This window comes from Heloderma suspectum, chromosome 4 (assembly GCF_057233095.1).
Source record: "Heloderma suspectum isolate Gila_16-S chromosome 4, 16-S_ref, whole genome shotgun sequence".
Taxonomy (NCBI): Eukaryota; Metazoa; Chordata; class Lepidosauria; order Squamata; family Helodermatidae; genus Heloderma; species Heloderma suspectum.
In genome coordinates, this window is record NC_139461.1 from 128,112,039 (window position 1) to 128,126,179 (window position 14,141).

A 14,141-nucleotide genomic window follows, 5' to 3' on the forward strand; every position below is an offset into this window, starting at 1 on the left:
CAAGTTGTGGCACACTGAGGCAAACACAGCTCACCATCCATGCTTCTGGTCCTCTGTGAGCCCTACAGGACATGGACCCTGTTCCTCTGCCTAGCTTTCTGGTGGCCTGAAGGATGTTGGGCCAACTGGGGGGACCTGAGGGGGGGCAATCAGTGTAGTGAGGAGTTGTGAGGAGGACTTGCCAGGTAAGGGGAATGTGGCCCAGACAGTTAATGGCTGTGCCATGTTCCAGTCCTCCCTGCACCCACAGGTTTGGTAGTTGCCCTATCAGCCTGCCTTCTGGTCTCCAGATGCTGCTTTTAAAAGAGAGATCAGTTCAGAATACCCCCCACTATCCATGACTTAATAGTGGATGAGGTAGCCAATCTGGCATGTATAACCGAGCCCTGGGTGTGTGAGCAGGAGTCAGTCTCTCCCAGCTATGCCCACCAGGGTACTTGGTCCAGCATCAGGGAAGGCTTGAAGGCTGGGGAGGGGATGTTGCCTATAGGAATTCCATCTCTTCCTGTCCATGTGACTACTGGTCTGGAGTGTTTGCACCTTATGTTGGGTCAGCGGGACAGATTAGGGATTCTGTTGGTGTACCACCCACCCCACTGCTCAACAGACTCACTAGGTGAGCTGATGGAGGTGGTCTAGGTTGTGATGCTGAGATCCCCCAGACTGTTGGGTCTGGGGAATGTCAACATTCATGCTGAGGTCACCTTGACTGGGGCGGCTCAAGATTTCATGGTCTCCATGCTATGGGACTGTCCCAACATGTCACTGGCCCAACACATGTAGCAGGGCATACTCTAGACTTGGCTTTCTCAACTGGACATGGAGATGGTGATCTGAAGGTGGGGGACCTTGTATCGGTCCCTTTGTCATGGTCAGATCAGTGCCTGCTGAGGTTTATACTTAAAGCAGCTTTTCCCCTCTGCAAGGGTGGGGGACCTGTTAAGATGGTCCACCCCCTGAGGCTAATGGATCCGGATGGTTTCCAGAGGACGTGGGGTGGGGTGGGGGGTCCAGCTGATATGGCTGGTGCTCCTGTTGAAGCCCTGGTCAACCTGTGGAATGCAGAAATGACCCAGGCAGTTGACACAATTGCTCCTGGGCACCCTCTCCAAAACAGAGCTCATTTGGCTCTGTGATATACCCTGGAGCTGAGAGTGATGAAACAAAATAGGAGACAGCTTGAGTGCATAGAATCATAGAATAGTAGGGTTGGAAGGGGCCTACAAGGCCATCGAATCCAATCCCCTGCTCAATGCAGGAATCCAAGTCAGAGCATCCCTGACAGATGGCCGTCCAGCCTTGTCTTGAATGCCTCCAGTGTGGGAGAGCCCACCACCTCCCTAGGTAATTGGTTCCATTGTCATATTGCTCTAACAGTCAGGAAGTTTGTCCTGATGTTCAGCCGGAATCTGGCTTCCTGTAACTTGAGTCCATTATTCCGTGTCCTGCACTCTGGGATGATCAAGAAGAGATCCTGGCCCTCCTCTCCGTGACAACCTTTCAAGTACTTGAAGAGTGCTATCATATCTCCCCTCAGTCTTCTCTTCTCAAGGCTAAACATGCCCAGTTCTTTCAATCTCTCTTCATTGGGCTTTGTTTCCAGTCCCCTGATCATCTTTGTTGCCCTCCTCTGAACCCTCTCCAGTTTGTCTGCATCCTTCTTAAAGTGTGGTGCCCAGAACTGGACACAGTACTCCAGATGAGGCCTAACCAGAGCTGAGTAGAGGGGAACTAGGACTTCCTGGGATTTGGAAGCTATGCTTCTATTAATGCAGCGCAAAATAGCATTTGCCTTTTTTGCAGCCACATCACATTGTTGGCTCATATTCAGCTTGTAATCGACAACAATTCCAGGATCTTTCTCGCTTGTAGTGTTGTTGAGCCACGTATCCCCCATCTTGTAACTGCATTTGGTTTCTTTTTCCTAGGTGCAGAACTTGGCATTTATCCCTATTAAGTGTCATTCTGTTCTGCCCAGCGCTCCAGTCTATCCAGATCACTTTGAATTTTGTTTCTGTCTTCCAAAGTATTGGCTATCCCACCCAATTTTGTGTCATCTGCAAATTTGATCAGCATTCCCTGCACCTCCTCCTCCAAGTCATTAATAAAAATGTTGAACAGCACTGGGCCCAGGACTGATGGACTGGAGGTGCAGGTGGAGAAAAGCTTCTAATGGATGCAATCAAACCCTGGCCAGATATATTCAAAGGCAGTGAGAGCAGCAAGGGAAAAAAAGTCACTGCCTCTGTTCAATCATCCACCCAGGAGAGCTTTTTAGGGTTGTCCGTGGCCTTTTACATTCTGGCCCTAAGGGCATTATGGAACCATCTGAGGCCCGCTGTAATACACTAGCTAGGCACTCCCAGAGTAAAATCTCTTGCATCCGCCAGGACTTAGACTCCAGTATTACTGCAGGTGAATCTGGTGAGGTATCCAGAGCATAGTCTTGTCCAATTTTCTTGGATGAGTTTCAGTTGGTACAGTTTGAAGATGTGGACAAGGTGCTTGGACAGGTTTGTTCAACCACTTTCATATTGGATCCTTGCCCTTCTTGGCTAATAAAAGCTAGCAGGGAGGGAACAGCTGGCTGGGGTATTAATGCCTGAAAGAGGCAGTGGTGAAACCACACCTGAAGAAATCCTCCCTAGACCTGGAAAACCTTAATAATTATAGGCCAGTTGCAAATGTTCCATTCCTGGGCAATGTCCTTGAGTGAGTGATTGCTGCCAGCCAGCTCCAGTCACTCTTGGATGAGACTGATTATCAGGATCCATTTCAATCAGGGTTCAGGCCAGGTTTTGGCTAGGGATGGTGGAGAATTTCTCCCCGAAACTTCGGGGGGCCGAGCGCCAACGTGTTCGGCCCCCCGAAGAAGTTTCGGGGAGAAATTCTCCGCACCCCCCCATCCCCCGCCCCCGCCCCTGGGACGGGACTTACCTTTCCCGAATGTCCCTCCCGGCAGCGGGTCCCGGCGGCAGTTTGGCAGGTCTTCGTCAGGGGCGGGGGCAGCAGCTGGTCTTTTGACCGGCTGCCGCTGCCACCATTCCAAGAAAAGTAAAAAAAAAAAAAAATGCCCCCGTGATAGGCTACGTGACGATTAACGTAGCCTATCACGGCTAGATTTGCAAAGTCAGCCGTGATAGGCTACGTAAATCGTCACGTAGCCTATCACGGGTGACTTTAAAAAAAAAAACAAAAAGCGCGTATGGCTAATGGCGGCCCCCATAGGGAGCCGCCATTCATGTTCCTTATTTGGTCGCTGTAGTCTACGTAAAGATTACGTAGACTACGGCAAAAATAAGGGCAACGCTATTTGCATTGCCCTTATTTTCGCCGTAGTCTACGTAAAGATTTATGTAGACTACAGCGACCAAATAAGGAATGCGATTGTGTTTGGCCCCCTATGGGGGCCGCCATTTGCGTACGCGCTTTTTTTTTTTTAAAGTCAGCCGTGATAGGCTACGTGAAGATTTACGTAGCCTATCATGGCTGACTTTGCAGATCTAGCCGTGATAGGCTACGTTAATCGTCACGTAGCCTATCACGGAGTCATTTTTTTTTAAAAAAAAACTTTTAATTTCGCGGCTGGGCGAGGCGAGGCGCCTCCTCCCCGGCCTGAATTTCGGCCGGGGGAGGCAGGAAGCCTCCCCCCCGGCCTGAACTTCAGGGGGAGAGCAGCGAAGCGCCTCCCCCCCACCGCGAACAAGCTGTGAGACCAGGTAAGTGGCTTTCGTGCACTCCTAGTTTTGGCACAGAAACAACCTTGGTCGCCCTGTATGATGACCTATATTGGGAGAAAGTCAGGGGGAGTGTGACCCTATTGATTCTCCTTGATCTTTCAGTGGCTTTTGATACCATCAACCATGGTATCCTTCTGGGTCAGCTCTCTGAGCTGGGAGTGGGAGGCACTGCATTGCAGTGGTTTTGCTCCTAATTGGAGGGTAAGCTCCAGAAGGTGGTGCTTGGGGAACACTGCTCAGTCCTGTGGATTCTCCAATATGGAGTTCCACAGGGGTCAGTTTTGTTCCCCATGCTGTTCAACATCTACATGAAACTGTTGCATGTGGTCATCTGGAGTTTTAGAGTGTGTTGTCATTGGTATGCTGATGACATGCAGTTCTATTTCTCCTTTTCATCTTCTTCAAGTGAGGCTGTGGATGTGCTGAATCAGTGCTTGGCTGCGACAGTGGACTAGATGAAAGCTAATAAACTGAAACTCAATCCAGACAAGACTAAGATGCTGTTGGTGGGTGGTTCTGCTGCCTGGATGGAGGGTGTTCATCCTGTTCTGGATGGGGTTGCACTCCCCCTGATGGAGCAGGTCCATAGCTTGGGGGTCCTCCTTGAACCATCTTTGCACTTGAGGCTCAGGCAGCCTCAGTGGCATGGAATGCCTTCTACCAATTTCAGTTGGTGGGCCAGCTATGCCCCTACCTAGTCAGAGATAACCTGGCTTCAGTTGACTATGCTGTGGTAAACTTCAGGTTAGATTACTGCAATGTACTCTATGTGGGGATGCCTTTGAAGATGGTTTGGAAGCTGCAGCTCATGCAAAATGCAGTGGCCAGATTGCGAACAGGGGCCACAAGGTCCAAACATATAAGACCGACTCTGGCCCGCTTGCACTGGCTGCCTATATGCCTCCGAGCTCAATTCAAGGTGCTGGTTTTAACCTATAAAGCCCAACATGGCTTGGAACTGCAATACCTGATGGCACGCCTCTCCTGAAATGAACCTACCCATATGTTACTTTCAGCATCTAAGGCCCTTCTCCGAGTGCCTCCTCCAAGGGAAGCTTGGAAGGCAGCAATGAGGGAGAGAGGGCCTTCTCAGTGGTGGCCCTCCATCTGTGGAACAAGCTCCCTGAGGAGGTCTGCCTGGCACCAACATTATTATCTTTTCAGCACCAGATTAAGACCTCTCTCTTTTCCTAGGCATTGGCAGCATATGATGAGTTTTTAATTGGTCCTGGATCTGTCTTTAGTGATGATTGATAGTTCAATGCTGTTTTTAGTTATATGTTGTTTGTGTAAATTGTCAGTGTGTTTTCATGTGCTTTTTTCGTAAATGGCTTTTAAACTTTTTATATTGTATTTAACTTCTGTAAACTTCCCAGAGAGCTTTGGTGATGGAGTGATATAGAAATGCAAATAACAACAACAATCCTTTCTTCTTCTTTTTTTGCCTTCCTGAGACTGCAAAAAGCAGGGAAGGGGTTGTCAAACACCTGACAAGCTGCAATATATGGTGGATTGTTTTTGGCTTGGTGGGTCACAAGTTGAGCAGGCCTGAACAAAGGAGAGCATATAGAAACATGTTTCTACACACCAGGGCTGAGGAACATTGATAATGCCCATAGGGAAATGCCTTGCTATTCCTATTCATGCATGGCGTGTTCTGAGGATAAATATAGAAACTGTTTAGCTGTGCAAGTCTTCACAGCTAGCAGACAGCACTGCGTGCCTCCTGCCGCTGTGCGAGGACTGTGAATGAAGAGAAAGGCTCTGTTCTTCATATTAACAGCCTGTTTACCACTACAGTGTATCCAGTCTTTTCCAGCCTACATTGTATACTTTACTTGAAAATGTGGTTTTGTTTTGAAATTTTGGACAGAACATTTCTGCTCTACTTTTCTGTTTCCTGAATTCCTATGAAAGCATGGCATATTTTGCAGTATCATTTGCCTCAAAGTGGGGTCATTCAAACAAAATGGAGTAAAATCCAGCAATTCCATGTTTAGGTTTTGGCAGGATGCAAAGAGATTGGGAAGGGGGCAAGATTGCAAAAGGATCCATTCAAGTCTGAAATGTGTGTGGGGGAGAAGTATATTTAAAACATTGTTCATGATGCTTTCTCTGTCATTGCACACACATCCTACACATCCTGATGTAGTAAAGTCATCAACTCAGCGTGAACAGACGCATGCATGCAGACCTTGATATATAAACCTCCTTAATTGTTTACAGAACCAGTTGCCCCATTAAGACATTCACCATGGGTTGGATCCAGATTTACTGAATCACTGAATCAACTGCACTGATGGTAGGGATGTCGGAGAATTTCTCCACGAATCTCCGGGAGGCCGAATGCCAACACATTCAGCCCCCCGAAATTGGTGGGGAAATTCTCTGACACCCCCCCCCCCGGGATGGGACTTACCTCTGTCGAATGTCCCTCTGGGCGGCAGGTCCTGGCGGTGGTTTGGCGGCAGTTCGGCGGCGGCGGCTGGTCTTCCGACCGGCTGCCGCCGCTGCCATTTCCAAGTAAAGTAAAAAAAAAAAACGTGATAGGCTACGTAAATCTTTACGTAGCCTATCATGGCTGACTTTGAAAAAAAAAAAGCACGTATGCAAATGGTGGCGCCCATGGGAACCGCCATTTGCGTTCCTTATTTGGGCATGGGTAGTCTACATAAAGATTTACATGGACTACGGCAAAAATAAGGGCAACGCCCTTATTGCATTGCCCTTATTTTCGCCGTAGTCTACGTAAATCTTTACGTAGACTACCCGTGCCCAAATAAGGAACGCAAATGGCGGCTCCCATGGGGGCCGCCATTTGCATACGCGTTTTTTTTTTTCAAAGTCAGCCATGATAGGCTACGTAAAGATTTACGTAGCCAATCACGGCTGACTTTGAAAATCTAGCTGTGATAGGCTCCGTAAATCTTTACGTAGCCTATCACTTTTTTTTCTTTACTTTTTTTTTCTTTCGCGGCTGGGGAGATGGGGCGCTCCCCCCCAGCCAGAATTTCGGTGGGGAGGGATGGGGTGCCTCCCCCCCGGCCAGAATTTCGGCAGGGAGGGGCGGGATGCCTCCCCACCCACCAAGAATTACGGGGGGAGAAACGGAGCGCCTCCCCCCCAAAAAAAAGCTGCAGGGCCAGGCAAGGGACTTTCATCCATTCCTAACTGATGGTAGTGGACTTCCCTATCTCATCCTTCCCACAGCAGCCCCTCCAGCCCCCTGAAAATGATACACAGAGAGTCAGGAGATCGTACTGAATGGGATGAGCTATGGTTTGGGAGGGTGATCACCCCAAAATGGGCAGAGAGACCTCCCACAAGCAGAGCCCTTCTTCTCGCAGAAGGCAGATTGTGGATCCAACTCTATGGATGGATAGTACAGGATCTGGATTGTGTTTGATTAAGCTCTTTTTACTTCTCCCCAAATTCCTCAGATGTTTCGCCAAGGAGGAATCTTTAAACTCATCTCCAGATGTCACTTTAGGTAACATTAGATGGCAGTTTAGGGATAGGCTGGCATACAAGTTCAAAGCATTTGCATAGGTCCCAATGTGCACCCTATCACTGCAGTCTGTATACCAAAAAGAAAAAAAATCACGATGCACAGATCTTTGGGACTGGCTGCAGAGGGCTTATGATGAATATTCACATGTTGTCCTTAAACTCCAATATGAAGTAGTAGACTAATAAATCAGGCCTATCTGACTGAATTTCATTTTCAATATTTAGTGTGTTGCGTTCAGTTAGCATCATGCAGGTCTGTTCATGCATGTTCTTTGCTCTGGATAATGTGTAGTAGTAATTTTATGTTTAGTGCTAAGCCATAACAAAACAAAACAAAAAACAGAAGGAACACAAGAAGTCAAGGAACAAATTTAGCTCTCAATTTCCTTGTCACCAGCGCAAATAAGGAGACATGCAAGGTAACTTTTTTTTTTTCATTATTAAACAACAGAAAACATACAAATTCGATAGATGTAAAAAAAAAAAAAAATCTTGCTTAGCCTAAACTCAGGCAAATACATTTCATGTAAATCCTTAGAAAGAGGACCCTGGGCAACATACTGGACAATATGACAGTTTTACCAAACACATAAGGATACTGTTCCAATGGTAATTTCTTATAAGGGCCTTCTAAAAAAGGGCATAACATTAAATCTTAATTCTGTAAAAGCATTCCTACATGACACTAAACAAATAAGAATCAAATAACTGGCTTTCTGATGTTCCAGCATGATACATAGCTAGAATCTAGAAAAAATATAAGACTCTAGAATGCTTAACATGTATTAGTCAGAAGGTCTTTTCCAAACACAAAATGCCTTAACTGAGATTTGGATATTGACTGCATCTTAGTCAGTTGACCATCAAGATTTTGAATTTATTTTTATTTATTTATTTTATTGCATTTATACCCTGCCTGTAATGCAGTTTATCTCCTTGAAGTATTTAAGAGGGAAACCAAACATGAAAATGTTGGAATTAACATTGTATTAAGAACATTTAGAAGGCATAGTTGTATTCTAGCCCAAACAGACAGCCAAACCATTTCTGTACAGATATGAGTGGCAAGGGGTGTGAACCGGTAAAGCTGTTACTTTCTTTTAAGATAATAATTTTGGATTTTCTCCAGCTCCTGAAGTAATGATCAGCTAAAACCCCAAAGCTCTGCATCATATTACATAGAAGGAACAACTTTAGCCAAAAAGATTTTAAGGGCCGGGCAACTAATTGCTCACCCTTTGTGTAGAGGAACTTCAAGATGGTTTCTACAATAGCATTGCTTTAACAGCATCCTATTGGGCCTTCCAAGAGGAATTGGCTGCACCCCCCCCCACCCAAAAAAACGATTTAACCTGGTGAATGAGGTTAGTAGAAATTGACCAGTTAAATATAGGGAATTGCTTACCAGATACAACCATTTTAGTTTTAGTAAAATTAATACTAAGGTGTTCCTTCTGACAAAAATTAGCCAGTAGATTCACCTGCTATTTAAGACTGCCCTTGGTCAGAGTTTATGCTTAGTATGCAGTACTACCACTGGTGCAATGTGAAAGTAGCGCTTGCTGGCACAACTGGAAAATACCCCAAAGTACCACTTCCAGAATGGGACAAGTCAGTGGAGATCTTGCAATCCTTACAAACCCTCCACAGCCTCCTAAATTCCCCGGAAGTACTGCCTCTCTGAAAGGAGCCACTTGGCTTCAGGAATTCTCTCTACTCCCCACCCTGCACACATTTCCAATCACCATTCTTCTTTTCTTCTTCCCTCCCCTATCCTGTTCTTTCTGTCTCTCTCTTCTTTATCCCCCCCCCCAGAGCATATCTTGGGGAATTCTTAAAGAGAATTCTCTTTGTTGGGCAAGAGAAGTTATGAACTGTATTTGACTTTATACAAACAGACAAGAGGGTTGGTTTTTCTCCTTCTCCTCACTCAAGCCTTTGGGAAAAGTGGGGTCACATGGTTGCAGAGAAACAAAAGTGTTTTGTTTGTCAGTTGCCATTATGCAGCAATAGGAAGGGCTGCAGCTCAGTGGCAGAGCACATGCTTGGCATGCAGAAGGTCCCGGGTTCAAATCCCTGGCATCTCCAGGTAGGGCTAGGAAAGAATCCTGCCTGAAACCCTGGAGAGCCACTGCTGCCAGTCAGTGTCGGTAGTATTGGGCTAGATGGACCCAGGGTGTGACTCACTACAAGGCAGCTTCCTATGTTCCTCTGAACAGAAACCTTTAAGAAAAAAAGGAGTTTTTGGTTTGTTTTTTAAGTGGAGGGGAGATAAATACTGCTAATTTATGCAATCCTATGTATGCCTACTGAGAAGTCCTATTATGTTTAGTGAAGCTTACCCTCAGGAAAATGTGATAGGATTCCAGCACAAGTTACATTTGCAGGGAAGTTTGCACCTTGATGTTCTGCATGTTTACTCAGAAATAAGTCCTGAGTTGTGAGCATGGTACCACAGGCTTAATACAGTGCCTACCCAATTCTGTCTAATGAATTTACTACCCTTTCAGCTCAGTCCTATGCATGTTTTGTCATGTGTGGGTTTGGGGTTTTTTTTGGCATGAACTCTAGTTTCAGTGGTGAGGGAAAGGCACCTAGTGCATGCTCAGAGTTTCTCCATAACTTAGCCCTAGTTTTGAAAACAGACTCATTGGCTGAATCCTGGTGAAGTCTTGGCACAAATGAACTTATGGGGAGGAAGATACAATGAGAGCTTGTGAATAACAAGGAGGAGGTAGAGAGGAGTTGCACAAAACAAGACATCTGTTTTTATGAAGAGTTGCTGGAGGGATGAGGAGGGATGGTTGCATGGAGGGGAATAGAATTGGTAGGGGGAGAATGTAAGTGCTCAGTGGTGAAAGAAAAGCATTCTGCACATGCTCAGAGGCACTCTCTATTTAAGAACATAAGAAGAGCCGTGCTGCATCAGACCAAGGTCCACCTAGTCCAGCATTCTGTTCACACAGTGGCCAACCAGATGCCAACTGGAAACCCACAAGCAGGACATGAATGCAATAGCACCTTCCCACCCATGTTCCCCTTCTGCTAACATTTGTGAAATGTAAATAAATTCTAGTAATTCTAAATTAGAATGCATGTATATCCTTCAGAAACTTTGCAGGTTTCTTGCTTGGGGGACACCTCTAATAACCTGTGCATTTTCATACAAATTTACCCAAAAACTATTGGGGAAGGGGTGAATGGAAGGGAAAGCAAATCACTCCCTCCCCCAAACTGAAGAACTCCCCTTCCACATGAACTGCTGCACCTATCCTTCTGAAACTTTGCAGGTTTCTTGCTTGGGGACAACTGTAGGCTGTCTGTAACTTTCAGAACAATGGTCCACAAGGAACATAGGGAGATAAGTATGTCCTCTTTTGGAGACCTCAAAATGTCAAGGCCACCCTTGCACGAAAACCCTTGTGGCTAACATTCTGAAATTTGGCAAACAGGATCTCCTCTGATGGGGCATTGAATCCTGAAATGTTTATTCAATTCTTCCAAGGAATTAAAATGTTATTGGCAGTTCCCTTTAAAAGAAAATCAAAATATAAACCCTGCACCTATTTTTCTGACATTGGGCAGGATAAATCCCTTTCTCGGGGGCTACTGTGCCTGAAATTATCATCCAGTTCTGACCAAGAGAAAAAAGTTACAGGTGTTTTTTTTTCTAATTTCCCATGGTAGTCAACAGGAAACATACTCATTTTTCCAAACCTTGACTCAGGTTTGGTGCTGAACTGAAGTGGTCCGACTACAAATTGGCCAGAGCAGAAGCGGGATGTTTTCCAAAATGCTGAATCGGGGTCTGAGTTGAAGTGGGGTGGGGGATCAGTGCACACTTCTTATGTATGTATAAGAAGCATGTATGTATGTATTGCATGTATGTATTGCATGTATGTATGCAATCTATACACACACACAAGCACACTGCATGCACGCACCCCCCCACACACACATATATTAGACGTGTGCTTAGACGTGTGTGTGTGTGTGTGTGTGTGTACGTCCTATGGGCCTGTGCCCTGGATCTTTTAAGACCCAAGCAATGCCTCTGGTGAGCCAGTTTGCAACTGACTCCAGGGATGGATGAATCTGTCTGTTTTGGCTTCTAAAGCTCTAGAACTTTTGAAGCACAATTTGAATTTCATTCCGTTCCATTTCTGTGTATGTTTAAGAAATGTTTTGGTAGAATGTCCAAACAAAATTTGGCATGCATTTTTGTAAACGTTTTATAATTGGAGAACTGCATCTCAAAATTCAGAGAAGTGCAAAAAACTGAAGGGAAATCACATTCCTGGTCTCATATTAGTTTGGGGAGTGCAAATTAGGTTGCTTTGTATTAAAATGGGAACCAAACTAATTTCTCCCCATCCCTAATTGAATCTGATGCGGCAGCTTCTGTTTATAGTGAATAAGTCAGAAGACTTACACCACACTGAGAGCCAGTGTGGTGCAGTGGCTAGAGTGTTGGACTGGGAGTCAGGAGATCCGGGTTCTAGTCCCCTCTCAGCCATGGAAGCTCACTGGGTGACTTTGGGCCTGTCACAGACTCTCAGCCCAACCTACCTCACAGGGTTGTTGTTGCGAGGATAAAAGGGAGAGGTGGAGGAGGATTATGTATACTGCCTTGGGTTCCTTAAGGAGGAAAAAAGGTAGGATATAAATGTAATAAATACTACTACCACTACAAATACACCACAAGGCGAATTCCTGCATGCACAAAGAAAAACAGTGGTCATAATGAACAGAAGCTTGCAGACATTGGTTTTGAATGTATCTAGAATTACCTGGTATCTTGAATTACCACCAAATTTATCCTATGGAAAAAATCCAAATAGAATGTGGAGGGTTCTGATAGATGGAAACATCAACAACATTTTGCAGAAAGCCAGAAGAGTTTTTTGTGGGGGTTGGTGTTTTGTTTTTGTTTTTTTGTGGGGTTTTGTTTTGTTTTATTTGCTAATATTGCTCAGGCTTCAAGCAAAATTTGGGGGCAAACTTGGATGATCCTGCTCAGGCAATGTATCTCTTATGAACTTTGAGAGAGAGAGAGAGAGAGAGAGAAATTCAATAAGGCTAACAACATTTCCCAAAATGACTTCACACAGCCCTGTTGAAAATCATTATCCAACTGCATTCCAATTCAAGCTTGTTTTCATTGCTTTGTTAGAGTGAATATTAATTGCTTGCAATTTCATAATAAACATTGTCTTGCTATCTGTAAATAGATGCCATAAAAAGCATAGTTTGCATCTGTTAGATATGATGTTTGTAGAAAATGACTAATTATGATCAAAATTAAAAGAAGAAGCATCCATCTGTCTATGCTGAAAGACTATAATCTGAATTCCTTTCTAGTGCCCATGTTCATTGTAACATAGTAACATTGTGAAACAAAAAAAGGTGTGTGTTGGTATTAAGGTTCACCACTAGAGGTCACTGTTAGCTAAGCATCCAGAGCAGACAGAGACAGACTCAGAGACAGAGTCACAGAGAGACTAGAAGTCAGAGGCCCAATTCAGTTAAATCCCTACAGGTAGGAGAGTTTCTGTTTCTTTTTTATTAGGTATCAGAAGGTCAATAGTGTAGATACCTTATACATGTCATAAGAAAAAGGCAACTGAGATTCTTTGGACATGTAATGGGCCATATAGCAGGGGATGGAAAATGTTGTGGTAGGAATATGTGAGTGATTTGCAAACATCCAAAATGTTTACCAGTGGTAAGAATAATAAAAAAACAGCTTTTAACCAGTCATGAATGTGTTGAAAATTTGAGTTTAGTTTTTCTACTGCACACTTGAATGGTTGCAGAAAACTCATTTTGTTTAAATTAAGATTCACAGGAATATAAATATGTAGCCTAGTCTTTTGGCAAGGCTTTTTATTTGGACTTAGAAGAAGCTAGGCTTCTTTTCCAGAGACCATGTTCTTCAAGGAGGTCAGGGAGAGATCCTTCTTGTGAGTTTCCAAATTAGCCCAGCCTTTCAGATGCCCAAGATGAGCCTATGGTTGCAAGCCCCACACTTTCCACCTCCCTCCTCCTGTTCACAAATGTGTGTACTGGAATTACACATGGTTTCCTTCAAAACTGCTATGCGGTTATGTTCTAAATCAGGTGGGTAACTGGTGGACCTCCAGATGTTTTGGCCAAGAACTCCCATCAGCCTTTGCCAGCAGTGTTGAAGGATTATGGCAGTGCTGAGGGATTATGAGAGCCACAGTCCAAGAACACCTGGAGGGGCCACACATTCCCCATCCCTGGGCTAGGGGAAAGTTTGCATGAAGTTTAGTAACTCGGAAGGAACTAACAGTGTGTTCAATGTGGCTTACTCTCAGGAAAGTATGCATGAGATTTCAGCCTTAGATTTCTTAAAATGTATAATTCTCTTCAATTTTGTTTAGCCTTTGAGGGTTCAGATATCTAAATATCTAATCTAAGTAAACCCAACCTTCTGTTTCCTATCTATGAAGCCACTTTGAAAGGAGGGATTTGGAATGGGAAATTAGCTGAGCGGGCATTGGTTAACCCTTTCCCAACACACCACATTATTTGCATAATTAGGAAGTGATTTACACATGGAGGCTGCTCAGATTTAGGCAACACTACAAGTTGGCCTCTACAAGAAAATGTTGCAGGGTGGAACCACTCCATTCCAACCTCCTTTTTCCTCTTTCTCCCCTCGCACATTCAGTCAGCATTCTGTGCCCATTGGGTCTGATTTTGGGGGGGTTTATTCTCCATTTTGTTTTTTGTTTGGTTTGATTTTGTGGTACCCAATCCCAGCCGCATTAAAATATTTGATATCTCCATTGATGCCTATGAGCAGCTCTCACCTCCATGTTTCGGGAGATTTTAAGATGTCCTCAGTGTGAGGCAGTAAATGAA

General features: G+C 44.8%; 1 protein-coding gene across 1 annotated transcript in view; it reads left to right on the forward strand.

Moving 5' to 3' along the window:
* Positions 1-14,141, forward strand: part of CDH12 (cadherin 12) — a 309,761-nt gene that overhangs the window by 242,569 nt on the left and 53,051 nt on the right. The window lies entirely within an intron of this gene.